This window comes from Nuphar pumila, chromosome 5, assembly GCF_984573655.1.
Source record: "Nuphar pumila chromosome 5, dmNupPumi1.hap1.1, whole genome shotgun sequence".
Classification (NCBI taxonomy): domain Eukaryota; kingdom Viridiplantae; phylum Streptophyta; class Magnoliopsida; order Nymphaeales; family Nymphaeaceae; genus Nuphar; species Nuphar pumila.
Window position 1 is genome coordinate 127,622,239 of NC_143253.1, and position 12,634 is coordinate 127,634,872.

General features: G+C 44.7%; 1 pseudogene across 1 annotated transcript; it reads left to right on the forward strand.

The window, feature by feature from the left end:
• The first annotated feature begins 1,513 nt into the window (after window positions 1–1,513).
• Window positions 1,514–3,051, forward strand: LOC149838629 (putative galacturonosyltransferase-like 1 pseudogene; annotated as a pseudogene). The gene has a single exon (XR_016432200.1). The product of XR_016432200.1 is annotated as a putative galacturonosyltransferase-like 1 pseudogene (transcript).
• Window positions 3,052–12,634: the final 9,583 nt, after the last annotated feature.

The window sequence follows — 12,634 nt, forward strand, 5'->3', positions numbered from 1 at the left end:
AAAAATGTGAGATTCTCGCAAGTTTTTGAAAAACGAGATTCTGCCGTTTTTAACGTTTGTTACTATGGGTGTGATTAGTTTATTGGATCTGACGTACAAGATCCGAGTAGCTATCAGAAGATCCGAATCATTTACATGTAAAATATTTAAAAGATGGAGATTCTTTTGTTACTAACTTACTATGTGAACCCAGAATCGTGAACCGGTACCAGCTCCAGTTCCGCCACATCCAACGAACGCCCAACGAATTGGGGATAGAGAGGATTCCATTGATTTTGTCCGAATCCAAACCTGACCTGACTGGGCCTGGATCTGGGTTTAGACAAGTGTATCCTGTGGATAAAACCATTACTGAATCCGACGTGATCGGATACTGCCTAATGGTATTAGGAGTCAGATCTGGAGTTGGATGGGAAAACTCATACTGAATCCCGATCTGACTAGATTGAATGGGAAATCAGGTACCTAATCAGGTCAGGTTATCCATTTGATTCAGATTAGGTTCGCGTTAAGATATGATTTCAACACCAACCACTATTCGGACGTTTCAATCCAATGTAACTAAATATTCAGAATGGGTCGTATGTATAACCCCATATCCAAGCTGTTGGCATCCAAACTCTCAGTCCATGACATACGGAACCCGGTTGTGTGTAATTTGGATTCACGTATAGATCCAACCCCGGGTTCAACTCCTCACATGGTAATCTTAAACACCTTATTTGAGTTTCATCTCATAGGGCTGGTCTTTGGCCATTCTGGGTCGTACAACGGGAGCATGGATCCGCTAATTCAAGTGTTCATGGGATCGTTCGGTACCTGATCCACCTGAATCATATAAAAAATCCGATCCGTTTACAGCAAAACCAGAGAAATATCTAGAAAAAGGCGTCTCGGAGGAGAACGCAGCAGGCCGTAATCATTCGATCGTGAGAAATGACTAAAACGCCCCTCTCTCTTCCTTCAAATCACCATTACCGCGACCTCCCTCGTTATTAAGGCAAATCATTTTATGAACACCACGTGCGGTACGGTACCAAAAAACCGATCGTCTCAATGTCCAAAAAAACCAAGTCACAAATCCAGAATGACTAAACATATCCCTCTCTCCAAACACGCCCCTTTCCTCTTACCCCCAAATTCCCCTTAATCATCCCATCTTTTCCATAATGACACCCATATCCCCATCAAGGAATTCGTAAATAACCAAAATAGAAAAGAAACAAAAAGAATGTTACGTAGATAGTTCGGACTTTGGACTCAAAAGTCTCAATTCCCCCCCTCCCCCTTTTTTTTTATCTACGCGTTATGCTTTTTTCTTCTTCGCATTGGTACTGTCTCCGGAAGACCAGCCCGCCGCCGTCCGAGTCAAACCTCATTTCTGTCCTTCTACCCAATCAAAACCGCGTCGTTTCTGAACCCTCCATCCCTCTTCGTTAGGGACGTTTTAGTCATTTACTGTTAAACAAACACCTTATTAAATACACGTCGGTGAAATTCAGCCACCAACAACAACACAACACAACACAACAAATAATAGAGAAGCGGGAGGTGAAAGGAAAAGCAGTCTAGTGGAAACTCTCAATTCCCCCCCTCCCCCATACACTGAAGCTTGGATCGATCATTGAAGAAAAATAATAGAGCGCTTCTCCTCGGTTCACCATAGCTGTGGAACACCTAAACCATTTGTGAAGAGAGACACACTCTACAAGTAACAGAGAAGAGAGAGGGAGAAGAGGAAAGTGTGGGCCGATGATAAGGATTATCACGGCATTGATCGTGCTCTCGTCACTGGCACAGCTCTCCGCCGGCGCTCGAATCGATGAGGTCGTCAAGTTCCGAGAAGCCCCACAATTCTATAACTCGCCGACCTGCGCGACGTCGCTCTCCGGCGAAGAAGTCGCCGGCGGTGGCAGAGACCGGCTCTGCTCCGACGGGCTGATCCACATCACGATGACGCTCGACGCCGAGTATCTCCGGGGATCCATGGCCGCGATTTTCTCGGTCGTGCAGCACTCCGCTTGCCCCGAAAACGTCGCCTTCCATTTCATCGCGGCCGGCGACGAGGAAGAGGAGGAGGAGCTCCGCCGGGCGATCGCGGCGACGTTTCCTTACCTTCGGTTCCGGGTGTATCACTTCGATGCCGGGACGGTCGCGGGGCGGATCTCGGCGTCGATCAGGCCGGCGCTGGACAGGCCGCTCAACTACGCTCGGATCTACCTGGCGGGGCTGCTCCCAGCGTGCGTCAACCGCGTGGTGTACCTCGACTCGGACCTGGTGCTGGTGGACGACATCGCGAAGCTGTGGGAGACGCCGCTGGGCGAGAGCTCGGTCCTGGCCGCGCCGGAGTACTGCAACGCGAACTTCACCTCCTACTTCACTCCGGCGTTCTGGTCGAGCCCCTCGCTGTCCCTGACCTTCGCCGGGCGGAACGCGTGCTACTTCAACACGGGCGTGATGGTGATCGACATCCGCCGGTGGCGCGATGGGGGGTACACGGCGCGGATCGAGGAGTGGATGGAGCTCCAGAAGCGAATCCGGATCTACGAGCTCGGGTCGCTGCCGCCGTTCCTGCTGTCGTTCGCCGGCCGGATAGCGCCGGTGGACCACCGGTGGAACCAGCACGGGCTCGGCGGGGACAATCTCCGGGGGTTGTGCAGGAACCTGCATCCGGGTCGGGTCAGCCTGCTCCATTGGAGCGGGAAGGGGAAGCCGTGGGCCCGACTCGACGCCAACCGTCCGTGCCCTCTCGACGCGCTCTGGGCGCCCTACGATCTCTTCCAGGCGCCTTTCTTCTTGGATTCCTAGCTCTGACCTCTCCTCCGTGAGTTTTTTTTTCTTTTATTAAATCTTAAATGGAAAGCAATATGGGAGAAATAATACATGTTTATCATGTGAAAAATGTTGAGGGGGTCAGTTCACCGACGCTTTTCCTTAATCTGTATATTGTTTTTCACCATTTCTTATAAAAAAATCCTGTATTTTCGTTTTTTTTTTTTTTGTAAATTTGGAGATTTGCTTATGAATACGAAACAATGAACTCTTCCCCCCGTTGTGAAGGGCACTTCAAATGCTGTAAATTTGAACAACAAAAAATCCTCCATTGAATGTTGAAAATACTGAATGTTGCCACGCTATTGTTCTTAAGATTGGTTCGAGTTTGTAGTAAGAGAGCAGCAGTGCAGCCTTGCGTAGCAGTAGCACAGGAATAACCGTTTTTTCAGTAAAATTTGGTCACAAGCATTTAATAAGAAACAAGAGGTCTTGGCTCGAGATAACCCAGTTCAATCAGAATGAAGACTGAGCTGAGTCAATCAACTCTTCTTAAAAGGAGGTGATCCTGCAGCACCTTCCAGTACTTGGAACGACTCGGGATTGGTTCAACCATACCGTGTCATGGGATTGCCACTGAGCCAAAATGAACCAAGTTGGCTGAATATGGATGTTGTGTATATAGATTCTCATAGGATAGAGATGAGGGCAAAATTTGCTCATCAACATCCTCGCCAAATTTATATGCCAAATGGTCCAATTGGCATGATGAGACTGTCGGGGAACACCCCAAGCCAGGACACAGGCACAGTGGATCCAAATGATGCCGCCCAGAAACATTGACTAAACAAGGATAGGGTGGTCCTAGCTTCCTCATGGGTCAATTCCAACTGGGTGCATGATCTTGTGGTACATTTCTTTTTCACAGCTAACGAAATCAAAATTTAAGAGCAGAATATAAAAAGTAACAATAACTAACGGTAACATAAAAGAATTGGTTCAATTTTACAGAGAGAGAGAGAGAGAGATTAATTCATGCCATACATGTGGCTGTGACGGTGTTTGAATGTCCCCACCATTTCATGGAAGATTGAAGGAAACTGAAAAAGCCAATCAAGTTCTGAACCAGCTGGTCGCCTCTCTGAGATATAGGTGAAAGGCTTCCTATTGAGAAAGAAGGGTCACTTTCCGTGGTCTAAAATTTCTGTGCAGATTTGAAAAGATGAAAGAGGACGAATGAATTGGATAACCGTGAGGTGGTACACTTATACCAATCCACGTACCATCGCGTGTACCATGCAGTGGTGTATAAAACTGACACCCAATTGGGAGGCAGAATGAAATCATAAGGATGGTACTCACTTTTACCGCTGCTACATCTATCATTGGTTTGTCAAGGTCAATGGTTAGGGTTGCAAATGGATCGGATTGACCTAGATCCGGTTTCATATACCCATCCTTGTTCTATGGAATCACCAAATAGATCTAGTTCATTCCTAGCACGTTGCTCGATCATGTATAGTGGATGTCTAATGAGCCCACCAAAGGGTGCAAGTGGGCCTGACTCGCTCACCCACCTTAGCATGTTGACATGTTAGGTGCGTCTTGACACGCGTCAATATATATTGTGGTAGATAAAGGCCCAAAGGAGGGACGAGGATGGTTACCTGTTGAAAGGCCCCAAGTAGAAAAATCCGTTTACGTAACAACCCAAGTTACCTGGATCCAGTATTGAGCTCCGTTCTGTGTGATCCATATCCAAAAGGACCACCTTGGATTTGGGCTAAGAACCAACTAAGTCCAGAGCCCTTAACAGGAAGACATGCGGCTGCCAAATGACCCATCTTTTGGAAGGATTATATCGAAACCAAGAGATCTTCAAGATCAGCGGTAGACATCATGGACTATTTGTTTGAATGGGTAAGGGGTTTCGGACCAAGATGAAACCAACCCAGTATGACCCATTTACATCTCGAAATATGACACTACTCCATAACCATGGATCCTTGTTAGCTCGTCATGTGGACTGTGGATCTTAAAGTTACGTCTTGAAGTGTACATACCGGGTTGGATATGGTTCAGATGTAGGTAGGCCTGTCAACAGGTCCACTTTGTACCGAGTACCCGGCCTGATTTCCCAGGTATGGGCAAGGAAAATGCCAACCTGAATAATATTGGAATCGATCCGAACGTGACCCAAGAAAAATGTGGGACGGGTTTGGATCATGATTTTTGCTGGGTACTTGAGCCGACACTAGTATTTTATATGTATTTTTAATGACAATAAATTTTTTAAATATGTGGGTCCGGGTATGGGATTCTATTTTCGTGACCCGATAGAATCCTAACCTGAACCTGGTTAATACTTATATGGGCGGATCCGGGTGAACCCTTACCCGACTCATTGACAGCCCTAAATGTAGGCATTTCTGAATCTGATCAATTGAATGTTGCCTGACTTGAATTGGGTGAAAAAAAAGCTGATATCAAATTGGACCCGAACCGACCAGCTTAAATCGCTAACACATGTAAATGTTTCAGTTATGCATCAGATTTGAATTTACATCAAAATTTGATTGTCAAACCTTATATTGAAATGAAAAAAATCTCACGATTTCTAAAAAAATATCGAAGTATAATATATGAAAAATATGTAAAAAAATATAAAACAAAAATGAGATCATTGAATTTAGAAATTGCTTTTATTGCATAAATATTGTATTAACAATACCATATCTTAAAGCAAGCAATATTTTGCAAATATTGTGGTATTTTTAATATTATACGGATCTCTAGAAATGGAAATACCGCTGGCACTTGTTATAAAGGTATTCTACAGAAATCGTTAGTCGGATTCAGATTCTATTGGATATCGGACCCAAATCCGAAATGTATAAACGCCAGTATATCCCAATCAAAGATGGTCGTTATGGACCAAGATCCATATGTACTGTTGGTACCAAAGTGTCGGTGCAATCCGCAAGTGGGAGTGCGGGTGTGGACCAGCACTGCATGGGAGGTTGTCTAGAGGCCCCACTTCTTGACAAAAAACCCATTGAGGCGACTCGCTAGATTGATACGTGGCAGGCAATGGGCCCTACAAAGTTTAGTAGACACGCATACCCATGTGATCCAATGGTCCACGTGGAAAACAGACAACAGGTCAAACAAAGTGAAAGATGTTTTCTCTCTAAAAAAAGATTTTGCAAAAAAAAAATTCTTTTACAGGACGCGCCATTTTGGGGTCGGGTGCTACGATATACGACAAGACACGCGGTATTTTAGTATTTTTTAAATTTTTGTGCACAGTATATACTTTTTTATATGCTAAAATATCAAAAATATATTATTAATTAATAAAATTAGTGTTCGCTTGTCCTACTTTTCAAAAGAAAATTGATGTGGCTACCAATAGTGACAAAAGTTTTTATCGACAAATTCTCGTTTTTCAAAAACTTGCGAGAAATTGAAAAAAATCACTAAATCTTGCATTTTTTTCGGCAAAATCTTGGCAATAAAAAAATATAAAAAATAATTTTTATAAGAAAATACTAATAAAAAAATATTTAAAAATAAAAATATAAGATTTTTTCATGATAAATAGCCGTTTAAAACCTAAATATCGTGTTTAAACCGCGGTATTTATGTTTTTTCATAAATCTCACGATATTTTAAAAATCTCACAAGAAATTGCCCTTTTAAACTTTCAAGCAATTTCTCGCGATATTTTCGCTAGATTTTTATAAATCTTGAGATATTTGTCACATTGGTGGCTACCTTTGGAGGTGGTTATAGTAGCCAATACAATTTATCCATTTGGTGAATGCCTATAGAAAGTGCACCCTGATTTTCATTTTTTACCTTTTTTTTTTATTTTATTACTCAAAAAAACCGCAACCGGCATGAAGACCTGGTTACACTGGGTCAGCCTGTCATACCTAGGGTCGTTGTGCCGGCAGCGTAAAACTCCAAAGCTAGGACCCCAGCCCCCAACGCCTCTGCTATGCATTGTCTCGCACCAAAGGGCGACACCCATGGGAAGTGAACCTTGACTGCCGTTCTAGCAGCCATTCCTACCTTGATCATAGAACCATTGGATTTGAAGACATGAGCCATATCCATTCTTGTGAACCCGATACTCATTCAAATAGGGTTCGGTAACCATCCCGTCTAGGTGACAAGTTAACGAGTCAAGGCCTGATCAAGCTAAGCACACTTGGCAGAGTTCAAGAACCTACTCCGAGCCAGGGCACTTCTTACTGTTTTGCAAGGTCCAAACCATGGGTAAGCCCAGCCTAAGTCAGGTCTGAGACCAAGCCAGGATTGGAAAACCCAGCCAGGCTCTTCTGATCTTAAATGGGCTGGGATAACTGGCCAATGCCGACATAGTGGCCAACTTTTTATCCGGATCCAAACTTGACAGGTCTACGATCCGTACCCTACTAGGACAGATAGGAGTAGGACCAATTTTCAGCTGTACCAATTTTGAGCCTCTTTCAAGTGGGGCCTAGTGCATATAATCAAGGCAGTTCTGGGACAACTTGGATTCACACGGGGAAGTATGTTATTGTAAGTATGTTGGATTTTTAACCCTCGAAGCCTCTATCACTCGTTAAAAACTCTGAATTTAATTAACCACTCGAAATATCAATAAATAATTAAGTACCATGTTGCGGTCATGATAATTATGTTTTTATAATTTTTTATAGTTTTATAATTTTTAATTATATATAGTTATCACCAGATTTTTCCAAGAACAAGATATGACATTTTACACCACAATCACACGATAATATAGGATCATAGTTTCCGGAAGTTTCTTGTTACATAGGAAAGCTCGTTTCCGAGATGAAAAACTCTTCACTTTCCCAAAAAGAGGACAAGCTTGGGAAACCGCTTTCTAAAATATAAGAAACTCGATTTTCTTTAGTGAGAAGCTTGTTTCTTCCTTTGTTTTTTCAAATCAATTCTCTTTCGCTTCTTGCCACTTCTCACTCGCTTCTCTCACGCTTCACATAGATTTCTAAGATAAATATTTGAAATTGTAGTATTCTAATTAACTAAAATATGATTCCAGGGAAGCTGATCCAGTGCTTGGGGGCAAAACACTTAGATAAGGGTTCTGGCCAACTAGAGGGAGCCACATAGTGGCTGTCCCCCAAGGCCCCAATGTACTGTCCACTGCCTAGGGATGACAGTGGATTGGGCCCTGCCCTGTCTCGACCTGTTTGGACCTGGGATGGAGGACATGAAACGAGAAATAGATCAGGGATGGATGTTAAAATCAAAACCAGTGCCGGAATAGAGGGAAAAAAATTGAGACAGACTGCGGGTGGAGACCTTGTCCCCCGCCCCCCACTGCCATCCTTACACTTGCCCCAGAACAAAAATTCATGAAGGGAATTTAAATTGATCAAGGTATTTATTTTATAGCCGAGGACATACCCTTGTCCCAATATTTTGCATGCGACAGCGACATATTTGTATCTTGCCTTCTTGGTCCACAGGGCTTGAACCACGTTAGCCAAGTCAGACATTATATATATAGTGGTTTTGAGTATTTTTTCTCACATCTAACACGGTAGATGACTTTTGGATTGTCATAATCTGACCTATATACAGGTTTTTTTGGTGATCCAAAATCAATGGCTATAAAGGTACCAGTTTTTTCGGCTTAAAAAACATGTTTTTTTTAGTTGTAAAAACATGGAGTCAATTTCCATTAAATTGAGCATCTAAACTTCAGTACTATCACAAAACACTTAAAACCTATGGTCAGAACAAGAAATGGGGCTTAATAAGATCCTCTCTCTCTCTCTCTCTCTCTCTCTCTCTCTCTCTCTCTGAGAGAGAGAGAGAGAGAGAGAGAGAGAGAGAGAGAGAGAGTAATTACTCTAAGCCGTTTATGTTCTAAATAGCCTTGAAGACTTTTGAAAGCAAATATTTGTTTTTGTATAAGCAAGCTGGGGTTAGGTAGATCCTTACAAATTCATTATTCGTGTTGTAATACTAATGTGTACAAAATTCACCGTTCTATCAATGGGTGCTAATATGAGGGCTGATCTTTTCATGTATTGGCCATTCCCCTCTAGTTAATCTTGTTAGATACTTCACCAAATAATGAGATTTACAATAGTTTTAGCTCTGAATTTGTGTTGACTCTACCCACCTCCTTCCCAATTCTCTAACTCCTCATGCAAAGGAGGGGGGGGGGGGGGTTCCTTTCTATTGGAGTCCTTCCCCTGTTTTCCTGGGTCTCTTCATTCATTTTCCACGTTACCTTTGTTGTTCGAAGAGAGGTCTTTTCCCACTTATATTGCTTGAGTCTTTCAACACCTCACACTACAAGAAAATCGTGGATTAGCGACGGACTATATTCATCTCTTATCCATCGCTAATTAGCGAAAAAACTTATTTGTCGTTAATTATCCATCATTAAATTTAAAAAAAAAAAAAAAAATTTGATCCCTGTCGGGCGGTATTCTGGTAGCAATAAGTCAGACTTATACCGCGCCCAACATGCATTGCACAGAACGATCGCTCTGCCTCGTCGTCGGACTTGTATCGTCCTCCGTGAACTGGTGCTCTCTGGCGTCGCCGTCCACCGTGAACCGGCGCCATTGTCCTCTGTGAACCGGCGTCACCGTCCTCCATGAACCGGTGCTCTTCGGCGTCACCATCCTCCGTGAACCGGCGTCATCATCCTCCGTGAACCGGCATCGTTGTCCTCCGTGAACTGGCATCGCCATCCTCCGTGAACCGGCATGCTCTCTGGCGTCGCCGTCCTTCGTGAACCGGCATCGCCGTCCTCTATGAACCGGCGTCGCCGTCCTCCAACGATCACTCTGCATCATCGCCGTCCACCATGAACTGACTTGCACAACGATCACTCTGCATCATCGAAGTCGGTTTAAATCGAGCGCGGTCAATTTAAATTTCGAACGGGGAGAGGGAAAATTTTGCGCTCGGTTTAAATCTAAAATTAGCGAGAGAATTTTTCCGTCGCTAATTAGCGACGGAAAAATTCCCTCGCTAAATCTCTCACTAAAATGTTTTCTTGTATTGAGAATTGGCGACGAAAAATTTGTTGTCATTAATCCGTCGCTACTTAGCGACGAATTCATGAAGAAAGTTTTCTCTAGCTAATCTGTCGCAATTTTGCGACAGAAAAAAGCCGTCGCAAATTTTTGTCGCTAATTAACAGTTTTCTTGTAGTGTCATGTCAGTTGTCCTTCACCTGCCATCTTTTGTTTCGGGTCACCTTCACCTGGTGCCACCCCTCATCAGCTTGTTGTGGGCCCTCATCCTTCGTAGTGGGTCGGTTTCGACAACAGTCCACCAAATGTGTGATTGCCCTACAATAGCCACACTACCAGATACCACTTTTAGTATACAACCTCTTGTTTGATAAGCCTTTCATTTTTTATTTTGATTTCAACGAGAGGTGCTGGTTGAAAATCCAGCTTCATTCCTTTGTTTTGGTATCATGGTCGATCTCCATGTATTCTCCCCCAAGGGCTCTCACAATGCCCTCTAAGATGTCCATTGACCACAGTTCAACGAATGGATCCATATGGGCATTGAGGTTTGAACTTTCTGGCATCCATGGGTTCGTTACCAGCATGCGTTCGGCTGCCTGCCATGCCTTTTTTTTGGTAATATGTTGTAGTTGTTCTGCGTTACCTGCCATGATGAGGAAGATGACATCTTTGAGGGTCGACAAGAACGGTTATCCCTCTCATATCCGTCTACCAACTTTTTAGTGCCTAAATCATATCAATACTCTATTCTTTTATCAAATCAAAATTTTTGTCCATGGTCTAACATCCCGATCCTGGACCTTTAGAGTTCAAGTCCGATTGGTATTACTTTATACAAAGTTCACACAAAAAAAATATGACTATTTTTTTTCTTTAATAGAATAACATCCTTTAACAAGGTTCATCATTCATAACATAGAGAAATAAAGATTACATGAATGCAAGAAATAAAACTAACATATAACTCTATTGCACAATCGAAATAGCTGAGCATGTCCTGCCTTTGCTCGTATTCTTGAAATCTATAGTTGTAATTATTTAGAGAGATGGGTTTATAAATTAGTAAAGAATATTTATAAACAATAAATGACTAACTTACAACTGTACTGGACTCTAAGCTTCTAATATGAGTTTAGTTTTTGACACACCACACAAGGTTTATATATTTAATTTTTTTCCTTTAACTCTTTCAATTTAACCCTCACTTACTACAGATTATGACACACTACAAGAAAATACGTTGTTAGCGACGGACGTTAGCGAAGGAAAGATTCCGTCGCTAGTTAGCGACGAATTGGCGAGCGACAAATATTCGTCGCTATTATCACTGAATCTTATGAAAGTAGCGACGGATGTTGCGACAGATTGTTTTGTCGGTACGATCGCACCATTTACCGACGACGTTAGCGACGGAAACTAGTCCGTCGCTAACTAGCGAAGGATGTGGCGACAGAATATAATCCGTCGCTATTTTCGCGAATTTGATTTTACGTTGGCTTAGCGACGGAATTAATCTGTCGCTAAGCCGTCGCTAACTTTCGAATAACCCTAATCCCAACCAGGTTTTCCTTTTCTTCTTTCGCTGCTCCTGCGCCGGTTCCGCTCCCGCCGTTCGCCGGTCCCGCTCCCGCCGTTCGCCGGTCCCGCCGTTCGCCGGTCCCGCCGTCCGCCGGTCCCACCGTCCGCCAGTCCCACCGTCCGCCGGTCCCACTGTTCGCCGCCCGGAGAAAGGTAACGCCCTCCCCCTCCCGTTTCCGGCAGGGGGTTAACCCCCTCCCGGTTCACGCAGGGGTTAAACCCCTGCCGTTTCCGGCAGGGGGTTAACCCCCTCCCGTTTCCGGCAGGGGGTTAACCCCCTCCCGTTTCCGACAGGGGGTTAACCCCCTCCCGTTTCCGGCAGGGGGTTAACCCCCTCCCATTTTCGGCAGGGGGTTAACCCCCGTTTTCACGCAGGGGGTTAACCCCCTGCCGTTTCTGGCAGGGGGTTAACCCCCATTTTCACGCAAGGGGTTAACCCCCTGCCGTTTCTGGCAGGGGGTTAACCCCCTCCCGGTTCACACAGGGGGTTAACCCCCTGTCGTTTCCGGCAGGGGGTTAACCCCCGTTTTGACGTAAGGGGTTAACCCCCTGCCGTTTCCGGCAGGGGGTTAACCCCCTTCCGGTTCACGCAGGGGGTTAACCCCCATTTTCACGCAGGGGGTTAACCCCCTGCCATTTCCGGCAGGGGGTTAACCCCCTCCCGTTTCCGGCAGGGGGTTAACCCCCTCCCGGTTCACAGGGGGTTAACCCCCTCCCGTTTCCGGCAGGGGGTTAACCCCCTTCCGGAAAATGGAGGGGGTTAACCCCCGCGTTTTTCGGCAGAGGGTTAACCCCCGCGTTTTCCGGAAGGGGGTTAACCCCCTGCGTTTCTTGCAGAGGGCTAACCCCCTGCATTTTTCGGCAGAGGACCCTTGCCCCTTGCCTTTCCGGTAGGGGGTCGACCCGGGCAGGGGGTCGACCCCGGGCAGGGGGTCGACCCCCTGTCGGAACAACAGGGGAGTCGACCCCTTGTCAGAACAGTTTTTTTTCCGTGGTGACTTCATTTTAAAAAATTGTTTTTTTGTGCAGATTTCTCAACGGAACTCGCTTGTGCCCCGCCACCCGTGGTAAGTAAGTGACAAAAACAATGCAAATCGGGTAAATACCCGTGGTGAGTAAGTGAGGCAAGCGCATCACATGTTATTTAATTTATTGAATGTAACACTTTATTGTTCACACACTCACTTAGTTGTTGATATCTAGGACTGCTTTGTTGGAGTTCGGAGATCATGTTGAGCATGATT